Source organism: Fukomys damarensis, unplaced genomic scaffold (genome assembly GCF_012274545.1).
Source record: "Fukomys damarensis isolate Sample0158 unplaced genomic scaffold, DMR_v1.0_HiC HiC_scaffold_15, whole genome shotgun sequence".
NCBI classification, from domain to species: domain Eukaryota; kingdom Metazoa; phylum Chordata; class Mammalia; order Rodentia; family Bathyergidae; genus Fukomys; species Fukomys damarensis.
Genome location: NW_022900927.1, coordinates 20,105,910 through 20,121,351, shown reverse-complemented (window position 1 = coordinate 20,121,351; position 15,442 = coordinate 20,105,910). Strand labels below are relative to the sequence as shown.

Genomic DNA, 15,442 nt, shown 5'->3' with positions numbered 1-15,442 from the left:
CAAATCAAACTCATCCCATGTGCAGCCCAATTCCCACCCTACCACCCCTACTCCTCCTCCATCTAATGTATTCCTAAATGCAGTCACATCTCTGGCTCAAGTATTCTACTTCAGCTTTTTCATAAACAACATACTCATACAAAATCTTAAGACTTCACATAAAAAATGCTAACCTCTTCAGTAACTCAAAATTCTCTCCTTATAGAGGAAAGGAGAAGTTGAAGGGAGGGGAGGGGAATGGGAAAAGAAGAACCAAGATGTGCAGGTACAAATTCCCTGTGATGAATGTGATAATTACGTGTATCTAAAATGTATCAATTAAAATGCATCTAAAAATTGAAGTAAAAAAAGTCTTCATATAAAAAATTTTTTTTTTAAATTTTTTGGTACCCGGGATAGAACTTGGGTCCTTGCACTTGCTAGACAGGTGCCAGAACCACTGAGCTAAATCCCCAGCCCTTCATATAAAAAATAAAGGTCAGCATGGCAGGCCCGTGTCTGTTTTGCTGTTTTCAAAATTTTTTGTAGGAACTCATGAGGGCATTTACCAACCAGACAGTTAGGGAACTTGTCATGGTGGGGTACCAGTCACGGTGGCAGAGGGAAGAAGCCCCCACCTATCACTACCCCCACCAGATCCAGGTTTAGCCCCAACTTTCACCCCTTTGTCAGTATGAAGCAGCTCCAGAAGAAACCTTCACCCAATAATCATAAAACAAAAGCCTGGAATGTTAGATTTCTCTCGCCTTAGATGGCCGCTACATAAAAAGAATAGCCTTCCCATAATGCTCTGCTTCTCACCTAAAAATATGGCTTCTCCCACTAAAGGACAGCCTTCTTCTTCCCATCATGCCTCTTCCTGGCAAGAGAGAAGCCCCTCTAGTGATGTCACAAGCTCCCCCAATCCCTACTCACTACATCACTCAATCCCACCTCAGCACCTATAAGCCCCACCCCAGTCCTATCAGAAACCTCCCTGTCTTGGCCATATTGCTCTCTCTCCTTTGTTTGGAGACAGCCTGGCAGATTGTCCCTAAAATAAAGGCCTGCAGTGGTAAAAAACAAACAAACAAACAAATAAATAAAATGGAGGCCAGGCATGGTAGCGCATACCTATAATCCTAGCACCTGGGGGGCTGAGGCAGGAGGATTGTCATGAGTTTGAGGCCAGCTTGGGCTACAAAGTGAGTTGAAGGCCAGCCTGAGCTGCATAGTGAAACTCTGTCTCAAAACAAAACTAATAATAATAGCTAATATTTCTTGAATATTTTTACATGCCAGGCATGAGATCTCAATAAAACACAGGATGAAAGAAAAAAAATGGAGTAATATTTTTGAAGAGTTGGGGGAAAAGAACTTTGAATCCAAAAGTTTATACCTAGTCAAATTGTTTTTTAATTGTGAGGGTATAATAAGAATATTCTCAAAAGAATATTCTCAGATATAAAAGGCCTTAGAAGATTAGTCATAAAGGGTTCAGATTTAAAAGATTATTGGGGAAAATACTCAAACAAAAAGAGAAACAAATGAAAATAACACCACAAGGAAAACTGGGAAGAAAAGATTATTAAGCATTTTGGTTAAGTTTATTTTTATATAAAACAGCAAGGATTGGGCCGGGAATTTAGATCAGTGGTTCTGTTGCCTGCCTTGCAAGCACAAGGTCCTGAGTTTGATCCCTGGTACCCTGGTACAAAAAAAAAAAAAGCAAGGATTAAACAAAATAAAAAAGGCATAGCTAACACAACTTCAAACTGAAAATCCAGACAATGTCCACATGGTAGAGGAATGAATTTTGGAAGACAAATATGACCAACATTCTGAAGAACTTGGCCTATTAGGCTCTGAGGTAATGATTTATTTAAGAAATTAAAGGGGGCAAATAGCAGGACTGTGGATATTAAGTTAAGGACAAAGACATAAGAACTTTTAAATCAGCAGAAGGAAACTTGGTCTGTCAAATGGAGGCAGTGAAGGTAAAAAACAAAAAAAATTGCTGATAATTATTACATCAAATAAAAATTTCCAGTGATGAGCATAAAGAGCACATGAGTAAAATTAATAGAAATATGACAGATTTTTAAAAAACTAATTGTAATATTTAAACTTGAGAAAAAGATTCAATGGCCAGACTTGTGCTTTTTAAACTTCAGTGTACATATGAAATATCTGGGGATCTTGCTTAGAGACCCTGCCTCAGTAGGTGTGGGGTAAGACCTAAGATTATGCATTTCTTATAAGCTCTAGGTAGTGTCAAAACTACCGGTCATGAACCACTCTATAAATAGTTAAGACCTTGATTGTATAAGAAACACATGTGAGTAAATAAGAAAGGGACAATGCAAGTTGTGTGGTACCTTAGTACCTGGTACTCTAGAGGCTGAGGCAGGAGGATCACTTGAGCCCAGGAGTTTGAGTCTAACTTGCGCAACACAGTGAGCACCCTTTCCCCCCCAAAAAAAAATAATAACTTTAGTAGAATAATATGAAGGATGTAATGAAACACATACATGAATATGTGTTTCACAGTATTCTAAAGTGGTGTGTATTGGTAGTCTATTCTTTTTCATTGCTGAGAAGAATCCCATAGTTTCTGACACAATTTGCCTATCCATTTAATGGACATTTGGGTTGTCTCCAGTTTCATTTTTTTGTGTGTGTCAGGATCCTGGGATTAAACCTGGGGCCTTGTACTGCACTACATCCCCAGCCATTTTTTCTATTTTTAACTTTAAGACAGGGACTTGCTAAGTCACTAAATTGCCCAGGTTGGCTTGAACTGCAATCATCCTGCCTCAGCCTACAGAGTGCTGGAATTGCAAGTATGTGCCACCAGCCAGATTCCAGGTTTTTACTATTACAAATAAAGTTGTTATGAATGTTTATGTACAACTTCTGGTAGGAACACATATGTTCATTTATCTTGGGTAAGTATCTAAGAATGCAATCGATGTGTTTTGTGACAAGGGTATGTTTAACTCAATAAGAAACTGCTGAATTGCTTTCCAAAGTAGCTGTACCCTTTTCTAGTACTATTTTCCTGCACTATTGAGTTCCAGTTGCTCCACATGTTCATGAACATGTGTTATTATTGAGCTTTTTAATTTTTAGCCACTGTAGTGCTGTGCAGTATCTTACTGAGATTTCACTTATTCAGTTGGTGGTTTTGGGGATTGAACCCAGGGCTTTCACGCTGAGTTATTTCCCTAGCCCTTTTTATTTTTAATTTTGAGACAGGATCTTTCCATTTCAGACATTATATTTACAGGTTGACGAAATCCACTCAGGAAATCTCCTGTCCTCCTTATGCTCTGTCTTCCTATGAGTGTTTCTACATATTTGTAGTTATTTTTTTAAGGCCATTGTCTTCTAATTTCATTATCTCTGTCAGTTGTAGGTCTGTTTCTCTTGACTAATTTTCTACACTATACGAACCACAATTGGTTGCTCTTTTTGCCCGTCTGATCATCTTTTGTTGGATACTGGCTACTGGCATTGTGAATATTTCATTAACTGGAGTTTTCTGTCTTCCTTTTTTTTTGGTACTGAGGATGGAACTCAGAACCTTGCACTTGTGAGGCAGCACAGAGCCACTGAACAAAATCCCCTGCCCTTTCAATCTTCCTTTAGAGAACATTAAAACAGGATCTTGCTAAGTTACTAAATTGCACAGGCTGGGCTTGAACTTGCAATCTTCCTGCTCCAGTCTTCTAGAGTTCTAGGATTATAAGCATGCACCATCATGTCCAGCCTTACTAGGTCTTTAATTTGCAGTCCCCTGATTACAAAAGACATCGATGCATTTATCAACCCTTCATACATGGGATTTTTTTTTTTTTTTGGTGGAATGTCTGCTCATATCTTCTGTCTGGTTCTGGTTTGTCTTGTTGTATGGGTATAAGGTGGAATTCACCACTAAAGCCATCTGGTTTCGTTGTTTTCTCCAGGGGAAGGTTTTTAGTTGTAATTTTAGTTTCTTTGATAGAGATAGAGTTGTTCACATTTTGTACTCATTTGACAGTTTTGGTAAATAGCTTTCAAGAGTTTGTCCATTTCATCTAAATTGTCAAATTTATTGACATAAAGTTGTTCATGATTTCCTCTTGTTAGTCTTTTAAAGTCTATTGAATCTGTTCATCCCTGTCTTGTAATCTCTGTATTCCCAGTTTTTCATAACCAATCTAGCTAAAGGTTTATCAATTTTATTAATTTATTCAAGGTTACCACTTTCAGTATCATTTATTTTCTCTATTGTTTGTCCATTTTCTATTCATTGATTTTCAGTCTAATCTTTACTACTTTATAAAATTTATTTTTGCTCATTCTTTGTAGGTCCTTAAACTAGATTCTTAGATCATTGATTTGAAACCTTTCTTAAAAGCCTTCACAGGCAGAAGTTTCTTTTAGCTATTCTTTTTATATTATTTATTATTTGTACCAGGGATCAAACTCTGGTCCTTGTGCTTGCAAAGCAGGCGGCGGCACCACTGAGCTACATCCCCGGCCCTCCTTTGGCTATTGTTACACTACATCTCACAAATTTTAATATATTTTTCATTTTCTAACAAAGTATTTTCAGTCCTTTTTTGTGATTTCTGTTGCATACACTATTTAGAACTATTACATTTAATTTTCTAAAATATGGCTGTTTTCCCAATATGACTGTAAGGTCTTTAATCTTATTCTGCTGTGATTAGAGAGTATAGTGTTTGTTTCAGTGAACATTAAATTACTTTCAGAAATGCTTTATCTTTTTCTTTTTTCTTTTTTTTGTTTTTTTTTTGGTACCGGGAATCAAACTCAGGACCTTGTGCTTGTGAGACAGGTGCGGTGCCACTGAGCTAAATCCCTGGCCCTCATTCTGGGTACTGAACACAGGATCTTGCATATGCTACCTTGACCTACACATCCAGTCCTTCAAGGTCTTGTTTTGTTTTAATTTTTAGAGGCTTTGCTTTTGGAGAAGGCTAGGCCAGTTTAACCTTAAATTAAGGCATCACCCTACTCATATTCCTACTAATTAAGTGTTCAATGATGTCTACCTTCTCTGGGAACATGGAATTTGAATGTTTCCCAGATCTGCATAAACTGGGAATTTCTCCACTTATGTTTATCCACTGCTATTTTTTTCTCAGCCTCCTGTGATTTCCTCCTACCCACATATAGGGTAGTATTAAGACAAAGCTTCCAGGAGGTTCTGTTCATACCTCTGGAGCTCTTTCTCTGCAGATCTCCCTTGTCTCCACTATTCTGGCCCACAAGTTCTAGCTACCTCAGCTTCCTTGAAATCCAACTTTTATCTCTTCAACTTGTACCACCATGATCTGCTTGAAAATTGCCTCCACACTGGAAGTCAAGGCAATTTTGTAAGACTCACCTCACTTGCTTCCCTTCCTTCCAAGATCACAGTCTTTCACTGTCACTTGACATATTTCTTCAGTTGGGTCCAATCTGTTCGATTCATTTACCTGGTTCTGTTTCAAATCTACTACACTACTCTTTATATTCCCATCAACAGTTTTCAAGCTTGTTTTATACTATGTGCCTGACAATTTCAATCTCTGAAGTCTTTATCAGTCTGTTTTGCTGAATTTTGTTTTTGCAGATTCTCATTCATGGGACACTGTGTATTTGTCCCACTATATATTTGTTTCATTGCTTCTGAAAAAATTACTTGTGGACACTTTTCAGGCTTGTCATGAAGATGTCCTCATTAAAGGAAGACTTGCCTTTGCTTTGCTAAGTGTCTACGGGACATATAAAGCTGAAATCCAAACTAAAGTCAGTGCTTGAGATTTTCTTTGGCTTCCTAGTTAATGTAAATTTGGGCTACAAATCAGGCTGGTTTGGGCTATTTCCCCTTTTCTTCTCAGCACCAAGGCAACTTTCTTATAGTTCATTGGGGAGGAAACAGAGAGGGTAGATTTATTTTTATTTCATCCTTACCCTAAGAGTATAACCCTTTGGCTTTTCAGAGGTAGGGCTCCCATTAGAATCCACAGTTTGGGCCAGTCTTGACTTTTAGCTTCTGAAGCTAGCCATCAAAACTAGAGTTGAAGTTTGCTTCTATCAGCAAATACCTTCTGGTTAAAAGTAGCCTTTTTGTTCCACTTAGCACTTTGTATTTTCACTTTTCATTAGATTTTGGCCTGATATTTCCATATTATCTTGTCAGCTATCTGATGCTTTTAAGATGTTTTAAATATTTTATCCAGCATTTTTAGTTGTTTTCAGCAGGAAAGTTGATTCAAATAACCTACCCCATCATGTTCCTTGAAACTGAAGCTTATTTTTAAAAAACAAAAAACACCTACCACCAAAAACAAAAAACAAAAAAACCCCAGATATCAAATTGCCCCTATAAGCAACTCAAACTAGCATTTAGTAGGGTTGTTATTGTTGCTGTTGTTATTTTCATCTTATATAGAGTGTTTCAAAATGCCTAACATATACTAGCTATTTAATGTTATACTTTCTCTACTCTATTTTCCCTAACTCTTTGGGGGACTTCTCTTAATCTAAGTTTTTCAGCTGCTAGAACAATTATCCCTGCTTAGGGTAGGGGGCATGATCAGAATGACATTTCTGTAAGTCTCCTCTAGTCCACAGTGGTAATCACATGAGCCTCTCTCTCTCTCTCTCTCTCTCTCTCTCTCTCTCTCTCTCTCTCTCACACACACACACACACACACACACAGAGGAGGCCATATAGCCTTATAAATTACTGCTTTTATGGCCTTTTATTTTACAGGAACTGTTACGAAGCATAATGACTAATATATCATAGAAGAAACTTAAGTTCCATTTAGAAAAGGAAAAACATTTGGTTCTGGGTGGAAATGATGTTCTTTTCAACTCACATACAAATTCCTTAGAAATTTCCAAAAAATAAATGAGTAAGAACTTGATGTAGGCTCTTCCCTCAGTGACTTGAATGAGAGTAGGTCAATATTTCTACAGTAGAACAATGGTATCTCTAGGTCTAGGACATTCCTGATGGTCACCGCGCAGAAGATGAAGGACTTTGGTCATACGTCCCTACACTGTAAAACATTCAAAGGCATCACAGCAATTTTGCAAGATTTTGAGACGATAAGGAGGCGCAGGAGTCTTCTGTCCTCATTGAAAGAAAATGAGCCAAAACAGGAGCACCCAAGGCAAGGCTTTATTGGGGGAAGGAGCTGCTGGGTTGCCTTGAACAATGTGAGAGAGAGTGAGACTAAGGGTTTATATAGGGTGGTGCAGTGGGGAGAGTAATGTGAGAGTTGAGAATTGGTTGGATTGTTGGGCAGACAAGGCGACACCAGATTATTGGAAGGGGAGGATCACACGGGTAGCAGGGTTGAGCAACAAGTTAGGTTTTGCTTCTTCAGAGGGGGTAGGTTTCACTCCCCTCCACACATGAGTGGATCATTTTCATAAGCAGGAACCATTTTAGGAATGGGAACCACTTTAGAATGTAGGACTGTTGAGGCCATTTTGTCTGGTAGAGAATTCCTTATTATTATGGAATAGGGGTGAAGGTCTCTTTTTCTGTAGCTGCTTCCTGCTGGTAAAGGGACATTGTTGGGTCAGGGCTTTAGACAGCTGAGGTGTGGCCTTGTTAGGTGGAGCCAGCATAAGTAGTGAGGGGTTGGCAACCAGCCATGATGAGTACACTGACCATCTGATTGGTAAAGTCCCGCATGCATTCCTGCAAGAAATTCTGAAAACAGCAAAACAGACAGGGACTGAAAAGCAAAATTATGTAGGAGCGGGAGAGTGAAAGATCATGTTTGGGATCTGGTAATAGAGAGGCAGGGTCGAGTGGTGGGCAGGATCATAGAAAAAGGTGGGGGTTTTCAATGAATGTGGCACGGAAGGGCTGGAAGCAGTCAGGAGAGGGATTTGAGAGGGCCCTGTGAATCAGGAGATCTTGGAGATGATGGGACCTGATGACAGTGGGCTGGCCAAAAGTAAGCTTGATGTTCTTCTGTGCTAGGAGGGCAGTGGCTGCTAGTACCTGAAGGCGAGCAGGTCATCCCTGCACTGTAGGGTCCATTTGTTTGGAAAGGCAAGCAACTGGTGTGAAGGATGGGCCCTTACCCTGTCCTAACACTCTAAAGGAGATCCCTCATCTCTTTGAGACATACAGGAGGAAAGGGCATCTGAGGTCAGGGAGAGAGAGAGAGAGAGAGAGAGCAGGGGCTGATAAGAGCTTTGAATGAGGCATGTGTGTGTGTATTGGGTTCAGGGGCTCTAGAGGGTCACCCTCGGCGGTTTTGTAAAGGGGCTTGACCAGAAGGCTAACAGACAGAGGTAACGAGCCAATCCAAGAAAAGAAAGAATTTCAGCTTTGGAGACTGGGACAGGGAGGTCCTCTATGAGCTTTTTTCCTATCTATCATGATTTCCCATTTGTGTGGGAAGAGAGAAACCCCAAGGTAGGTGACTGAAGGTTGGGATCTGGACCTTGTTGGGAGAGACTTGATACCCACAGGTAACCAGAAAATTTAGGAGAACTGTCGGCCTGTGAGTCCTGTAAGGTGGGGCTGCAGAGGAGCAGATCAGTGACATATTGAAGCAGGGTAGAAGGCAAAAGAGTCATATGGGAGAAATCAGCAGCAAGAGCCTGTCCAAAGAAGTGGGGATTGTCCTGGAAGTCCTGGGGAAGGAAGGTCCATGTGTATTGTTGGAAGTGATGGGTATCTGGGTCTGTCCAAATGAAGGTGAAGAGGCCTTGGGAGTCAAGGTGTAGAGAAATAGTAAAGAAGTCATCCTTGAGATTGACAACAGTGAAATGGGTTGCATCAGAGGGAGTATGGGAGAGAAGGGATTGGAGACAACTGGGTGTATAGGAAGAATGGCAGCATTGATGGTATGCAAGTCTTGAACAAAGCAGTAAGAACCACTGGGTTCAATTCTGGGGAGGATGCTGGTGTTATAGAGTGAATGTGCAGGACAGAGGAGACCCTTTTGGAGAAAGTCTTGGATGAGGGGCTTGAGTCCCTGTAAATGTTTAAGTGCTATGGGTATTGGGAAACACTGGGGAAAAGGAAGGGGTCTTTGAGACAGATTTGGGTTGGGGCATGATGGGCGGCAAATGAGGGTTGAGTGAGGTACCAGACTTTGGGGTCTACCAAAGAAGGAGACATTGAAAGGAAGAGGAGAAGTTGGAGGAGAGTCTGTCATGGATTATAATAAGAGTAAATTAGCTGATGTAGAGGACGCTGGGTAGAGTGACAGCAGCTTAAATTTACTTAAAATGTCTCACCGAAGAAGAGGCATAGGGTATGTTGGGAGGAAGGCAAGGGTAAAGGAGGTGTTGTGAAGAGAGAGCAGGCCAAGGGGCCCATCATAACAGGTCTAATGGGCACCCCATCGACACCTACTATGAGAGTGGGTGAGGGAAAAGTCTGACCTGAGGATTGAGGTAAAGCTGAGTATGTGGTTTCTACATCCAGTAGGAATGAGATAGGCTTACCTGAGATGTAGGTCATTACCCTGGGCTCACGATGTGTGGGGGCCATGTCCCTGGGCACCATCAATCTTCAGTGGCCAGCCCTAGGAGCTCTGGCAGAGTAGGCCCTTGTTGTGGAGGTAGGGGAAGAGTTGTCCCCTTTTCTCTCTGGTAAAGGGGGCAGTTAATCTAATGGCCTTCCTGTTTGCAGGCTGGGAAAGGGCCAGGGGGTGGCCTCAGATTAGGGCAATTTTTTGCCCAGTGTCAGGTCTTTTTGCATTTAAAGCAAGGACCAGGGGGCACCCTGGTTTGGTGGTTTGTCTGTAGCTCCCTTTGATTTGGGGACCCATATTGAACCATGCAGGGCATTTGCAAACATCTGGTAATTAGCCTTATCTCAGAGGGCCTTTTCCTGTTTTTGTAGTTCTTCCCAATTATTGTAGACCTTGAAGGCTAGGTTTAGGAGATCACGTTGACTATCCTGGGGGCCTTCTTCAATATTTTTGAGGTATTTTTCTGATATCTGGGGCTGATTGAGATATAAAATGGGTGTTAATGACAATCATGCTAGCCTGACAGTTTGGATCAATTCTGGTGTATTTCTGAAGGGCATCATTGAGATGAGACAGAAATAGTGCTGAATTTTCTTCTGGGGTTTGGGCTATCTCCCTGATTTTATCAAACTGACTTGTGGGCTGTTTTTTTAAGACCCTTGAGAAGGCAGAGGATCATGTGATCTCTGTGATCCCAATCTGCCTGCCCTGATTGATAGTCCAATTGGGGGTCTTCCCAGGAACAGCCTGTGCTCTGACTGGCATGGTATTATCTGCAGCATGGAACTCATCTGCTGCTGCCTGGGCTGCCATCCAGATTCTTTCCTTATCCTTGGGAGGAAGGGTAGAGATTAGTAACATAAATATTACACCAGGTGAGGTCGTAGGACTGAGTTAAATAACGGAATTCTTTTATGTAGATGTCAGGGTTAGAGGAGAAAGAACTGAAATGCTTTTCAGTCTGAGAGAGATCCGCAAGGGAAAAAAGGAAACCGAACTCTTGACAACAGACAATACCCTTGGTCCCCACAACCTCCCAGAGCGGCATCTGTGAAGCTGGAGGGGCTGGAAGAGTGGGGTATCAGGAGTGGGTATGAGGTGGAGAGAGAGGGAGGCTGGGCAGCAAGAGTGGGTAGGCAGGCAGTTTTGGGTGTGGGAGATCCTTGTGGGGAGGGAGAGCATAAGGAGGGAGCCAATGGCACCAAAGAAGAAGTGAAGGTGGGGTTGTAGGGTGAAGGCGGAGCAAGAGGAGAGTGATCTGTCAGGTTGAAGCAGACATGTCAGGCTCTGGGTAGGGATCTGGGGTCATGGGTGATGTGGTGTGGGCAAGGAGAATCTGAGAGGTGGCACAAGATTGACAGAGGGAGGGGAAGGTGCAAAGGTAGGAAAAAGCCTGCACTTAGGGGACTTCAGACCATTTGCTGTTGCATTGACAAAAGTTGCAAAGATCCCATAAAATGTTTGGGTTGAATGTTCTATTTTTCTGGCCAGTGGGAATCATTGTCTAATTTATATTGGGGCCAGGCCCAATTACAGTAAGAGATAAGGAATTTAGTCTTGAGATCACTTGCAAACCCGAGTTTTTGTTTTTTTGTTTTGTTTTGTTTTGTTTTGTTTTGTTTTGTTTTTTTGGTACTGGGAATTGAACTCAGGTCCTTGTGCTTGCAAGGCAGGCGGTGGCACCACTGAGCTAAATCCCGGGCCCAAGCCCAAGAGTTTTGAGATTAGCTAGCAAACCCAGTGGTGTTGACTGGGGAGGTTTGGCTTGTGTGGCTCCCATGTCGAGGGAGGGCTGAGAAGGGCAAAAGGGAGGACCACCCTCGTCCCCTTCGACTATCTCCAGAGAGAAACTATGAGAGGAGCTGGGCCTATGGGGCATCCCCTAGGGGTGGTGGTCCTGGCCACAGGCCTAGAGGGGTCCTTCTGACTTAGCTTTAGGATTTTTGAGAGAGGAATAGAGGACCTGAAAGAGAAAGGCTAATCTGAGTACTCACCCAGAAATTGGGGGCTGGTGTGGATGCAAAGTGTCAACAATGGCAAAGGTGAAGGCCCCTGGTCAGTGCTCATCTGACAGGTCCAGGAAGGACAGCCGAGAGGCCAATAAACCCTGACCAGTAGGGGATTGTTGAAATCCCGACCGCAGCCTTCTTGGGTTTCGGCACCAGAATGAAAGAAAATGAGCTGAAACAGGAACATCCAAGGCAAAGCTTTATTGGGGAAGGAGGTGCTGGGCTATCTGAAACAATGGTGAGAGAGAGCAAGACTAACTGGGGTAAGGTTTATATAGGGTGGTGTAGTGGGAGAGTATTATGAGAGCCTAGAATTGGTTGGATTGTTGGGCAGGCAACGGGATGCTGAGTGATTGGAGGGGAGAGTCACATGGGTAGCAGGTTGGAGCAACAAGTTAGGTTTTACTTTCTCCAGAGGGTTCGGGTTTTACCTCCCCCACACACAAGTGGCTCATTTCCATAAGCTGGAACCATTTTAGGAATGGGAGTCCTTTTAGAATGTAAAATGGGGCTGTTTTTTTGTCTGGGAGAGAACTCTATCACTCACTGCCAATTTCCAATCATTCCCACCAGCACTACCTTCACTTTGAAATGAAAATTTTCCCTTTTAGATATGTCTTTCAATTCATTCTTTTCCTAGTCTATAATTTTCTTGCTTGTAGAATTTTGTTCATGTTATTGGAAGAGGCCAAGAAAGACAGGAACGCACAAATCATAACACTTTTCAAGTTAAAGAGTTCTTAGAGACAGTCTAATCTAATAATTCTTTGTTAAAATAACTAAAGCCAAAGCTAGAGAAGTTACACATTGCCTGACATTGCAGACCCATCCTAGACCTCGGGGGCTGTTGACATTTATGCTATTTCCCACTGTACTATCCAGCATAGTTCTCTGCATTTCTCTTGGGGGATTCTCTCATCCATACTTCATATTTGGAGATAGTGAGGCAAGGGCATGTCTTGAAGCCAGCTGAATAAAGATTTTACATAGTTGTTAAGGGGATGCAGGAGGATTGGAAATAAAGAGAAAATGCAGTGTTGGGAAATGCAGTCTAGAGAGGAACAATGAACAGTGTTTGGAAGTACTGGCAGGTCAGGACTGATGAGAGAAGGAAAGGTATCTGAGGTGTAGAAAAATATTTGGTGTCTCATCCAAGACAAGGATGAGATATGCTGGGGATGGGACACAATAACAACAGATAAAAATATGAAATACTGCTCAGGTCAATGATGACCAGATAATGAGGTATATTTCAAATAACACTCATTTTCCTCCTCTGACATAAGAGTGATAAAGAACCAAGCTAACATTTGGAAGGCATTATAAAAGAACTGAGACTTCTATCTGGGAAAGCATAAGAGGGATGTGAATCTTTTTTTCTACAATAATAAGTGGGCTAGATTTGCTATAGGAAATTAAGATTGGACAACAGGGGTGACAGGTGTGCCCTTTTAATTGAAAGAAGCTAAGTGTTCAGGAAATCTTGAAACAAAGGCTAAAGGAGACACCCTCCAGTCTGGGATGAGTTAAGTTCAGTCCTGCCTGGAGGCAGAGGGAGGGATGAAATGTCCTGTCATAGAGTCTAGAAGTCTGGATCAGGGCCGGTTCGTGGAAACAAAGCATCTCATTATGGAGAGAGGTTGAGAACATCAGGGGGAAAAAAAAAAAACCCAACTTATTTGCCTGGAGCTTCAGGACAGTGTAAAAGTTTTCTGGCTTGATTAAATTTAGGCTCTGATTATAACAAAAGGGGACTTCAGTTAACCCAAAATAAAAGAGATTTTCCATGACACTACCATGGAGCTTAGAAATCACTTACTGGAGAGTTTACTACCTGGTAACAAATAGCAAGACATTTTAGACACTACAAGGAATAGAAACAGAGAAAGAGATACAAATATTGCTAAGTTTTGGAATTTAGGATTCAGTTTCAAAGCTTTGAGCTGGTCAGGAAGGGTTAGTTAAGTGAGGGTCCTCCCAGCCTAGTGGCTATTTGAGAACTCACTTCTGGGAACCCACAGTGAAGGCTGGGTGTGTCTGAGCGTGTGCTGAATTCCTGGCTTCAATTACAGACTACCAGGCGGCTGAAGAGTCTGTCATTGCCGATGTCATCATATTTACAAGATTCATAGGTCCCCTCTCCAGTTGGATCCAAGAATGAGGGCTTCTCTGCACCTGCCATTTCCCACTGCTGTGCTCTGGAGGTGAGGGATTCCTTGGTATGTCCATTCCCTCCCACCAGAGGAATGAGGAGATGATAGCTTGGAGAATTTACACTGCACTTTAACTGCTCTGCTATGGCCTCCATACTGCAGGGTGAATTGGGATACATTTAATAGCAGAATTATCTCACTTTCAGGAAATCTTCAAGAGAAAGAGATTTTTATTCACCTGGGATGGGGGCAGAAGCATAATTAAGAGTATCTCTCAAACTTCCTTTCTATTGAAATACTTCTTGATACTTTCCTGATCTATGAATTGTCCTCTACCCATTGAAATCTGTTTAAAATTCTTCTCCTGCCAGCACCAGCATCCTGGAGCTTCCAAAGAGTGCTCAATGTGCCTTTTTCAAGTAATTTTTGTTTCTAGGCCCCCACTGGAGATGCCATTAGAGAAGCCATGGGCCTGGGGAACTGGCTTCTCCCCACAGAGTGAAACTCCCAGACAAACAGCCTCACATTTCTCTCTGACTCATGCTACCAACCCCCCATCGTGCCCTGCAGGTCAGTGGGCAGGGATCTCTGCCACATCCAGGACAACTGCAGCTGGAATAGGATGCCTATCCTGATAGCTAGGATGCACCTACTCCCACCCCAGCCCTGGATGACTCCCTGGCCCATACCCCAGGTATTACGATGAGATATACTGCCCGAGATGAGAAGAGGACAATCAACAAGGACTCTACCCTACAGCTGCCAGCCTTACCTGGGGAGATCAAATCATAGGTTGTGTGGCTCATCTCAGATTCCTCCACTCCATGGCCATACTATGCCACAGTGTAGCATCCAGCCCCTGTGAGGCAGGCACTTCTCATTATCCACACTGGTGGACACACAGAGGCACAAATACATTTTTTCACTTAGGTACCTAGTGTGTGCCAAGACCTGTGCTAAGTGGTGAGTATATAATAATGCACAAAACAGAATCAGCCTCAAATGTAATTTACCATTAAACAGGGTAACAAATGGAATTAGGTTTACAAAGAACAAAGGAAACTGAAATAAATTTACGTGTCTTGACCTTTGAATACCTGCACACAGCCACTTATCCCCAGACATACATACACACCATCTTGTCTGTCCCTGGTGCTCTTTTTGATTCCATGTTTCTATCAAGCCCAAAGCAGTGGAAGCAGGGAGCCTGCAAAAATCCGCCAAGTAGATAATCTACCAATTATGGAAAAAAGAGTTGATTCTATGTCAGCATGAAAACTCACCCTTAATCTGCCAGATATGAAAACAGTACAAAAGGTGGTCAAAGAAATTACTTTTCCATTCCACATCAAGGTCTAATAAACAAATTTCATTTTTACTTCCTCCAAATCTTCCATCTCTGAGGTACAAGGGCAAAAATTTTTGTAAAGGAATCCATGGGGCATGCAGCCATCGAGAAGAGAGGCCTGAAAGATGGGTTTAAGTCATTCACCTTTCTTTTTCTACGTCATATTCTCAAATGACTGGGTCTTAGGCCTGAAGACAGAGCTTTGAATGTTTTCTTTTTCATCCATCCCACTGCTCCCAAAATCATGAAGACAGATGACAATCAACACTGTTCCCCTAGCTTTCTTTTTTTTCTTTTTCTTTTTATTGAGTTTATTGGTACAATCTAGGTGTGCAATACAGTTACATCCATCATTGGGATCCTGTACCTTCACATAATAGGTCTTGATTCTAATTTTTTCCCCTTGTCCCTGCCCTCCCTTCACCCCCTCCTCCCCTCCCC

The 15,442-nt window shown here is 42.1% G+C and overlaps 1 long non-coding RNA gene across 2 annotated transcripts in view; it reads right to left on the bottom strand.

Annotated features, from left to right (window-relative positions):
• LOC104851929 overlaps positions 1 to 15,442 on the bottom strand; it is a 39,651-nt gene that overhangs the window by 10,894 nt on the left and 13,315 nt on the right. The gene's annotated exons all lie outside the window — the stretch shown is intronic.